The sequence below is a fragment of the Mirounga angustirostris genome, unplaced genomic scaffold, assembly GCF_029215605.1.
Source record: "Mirounga angustirostris isolate CCGP_5_RB_7025 unplaced genomic scaffold, mMirAng1.0.hap1 SCAF_12, whole genome shotgun sequence".
Classification (NCBI taxonomy): Eukaryota; Metazoa; Chordata; class Mammalia; order Carnivora; family Phocidae; genus Mirounga; species Mirounga angustirostris.
This window is the reverse complement of record NW_026991720.1, coordinates 39,485,869-39,487,403: the sequence shown is the minus strand read 5'-3', so window position 1 is coordinate 39,487,403 and position 1,535 is coordinate 39,485,869. Positions and strand designations below refer to the sequence as shown.

Genomic DNA, 1,535 nt, shown 5'->3' with positions numbered 1-1,535 from the left:
AGTATAAATTACTTTTGGCAAACCCTGAATATCTTTTATGCCACATCGATGAATTCTTCTGGTTCCTTTTAAGTGTACAAATATTGTTTACCTTAATATTGTGATTTGAAGATTTGGTGCAGTTTTTTTATTTTGTCATTTTATTTTCTTGGCTTGGTTTTTGTCTTTTGAAGGCCAAAAATCCAGAAGGAAAATCAGCCTCTTTTACTGAAAGTTTAGTTCAACTCGTAAGAGCTTTAAGGTATTAAAATATTTTCAGTGCCATTCCATTTGACACACAAAGACTTTTTTCAGTGCTTTAAAAAGTCTTCCTAAACCTGCATATAACAGCTCTTTTCCTGATCTAAATAAATAACACATTGGACTTGCAACCAGAAATTTCTTATCATCTTCGAATTTACTCTTTCCAGGTCCAGATAAAAAATAGTGCTTAATCCCCCAAAGATATAGACAGTTATGTGAGCTGGTAGTATTGATAAAAGAGAATCATGGCCAGACAGGAATGGCTGGGTTCAACTGTTAAAGTTGAAGCTGTATAAGTCATCAAATAACATGGGAATTGGAAAATATCATTATGAGCAACTTATGTGAACCCCTGATGTTTTAAATTAGCCATGAAATGTGACTTGCCTTGTAATATTTTGGAGCTTCTAAAGATCTCAGCTTTTAAATTGAAATTTTCCTATTTGGCAGCAACACAGCAGGCCTACAAAATAGTTTACAGCCATTTACTTTGTTAGTTATCCCTTTTAAACAACCCTTGAGGGGAGGAAAACATTATTAATCCCCATTTTATGGATGAGGGGATTGAGGTATTAAGATGACGCAGCTTTGATTTAGCGCGCACTTGGCATTTCTTCATCCCAGTCCAAGGCCCTTTCATCTTTACTTAGGTCAGCATGCCTGCTCTTATTATTCTGGCTTATCTTGATGAAGAACATGGCCTCAATTTTCAAGTTAACGTAAACCACTTAGAAAAATTGGGGCAAATTTAGCAGCATTGCTTTCTCACAGTGATGGACTAAGTTCAGTTTTGTAGGGCTTTTTTTTTTTTTTATGATGCCATTTGTAACTTTTGTACATCTTCATGAGGAGTTCATACTGTAGGACTACGCTTTTAGAGGAGTTGACTTCAGTCATTTTCAATAATTAAATAAAAGAGAAAAGACATTATAATTCTTTTTTTTTTCTCACTCATTTTGTTCCAATTTCCAAGGAATGCATATGTGGGAGTCATCATTCGATCAGGAGACATGGTAAATTCTGAGTTGAAGTATGTATCTGTACATTGTAAGCGATGCTGGAAAATTCCCTTAAACACTTTACTTCGGTGTTACATACAGTTATTTAAAAAAATCTTCCCTGTAACCTTGTGTATTCTGCTAAGCACCTCCACCCCAAAGATACAAAAGTAGGGATCCGAAAGGGTACATGCACCCCGATGTTTATAGCAGCAATGTCCACAATAGCCAAACTGTGGAAAGAGCCAAGATGTCCATCGACAGATGAATGGATAAAGAAGATATGGTATATAT

The 1,535-nt window shown here is 35.4% G+C and overlaps 1 pseudogene; it reads right to left on the bottom strand.

The window, feature by feature from the left end:
• Window positions 1–1,165: 1,165 nt before the first annotated feature.
• Window positions 1,166–1,247, bottom strand: LOC123841299 (small nucleolar RNA SNORD116; annotated as a pseudogene).
• Between the last annotated feature and the right edge of the window lie 288 nt (window positions 1,248–1,535).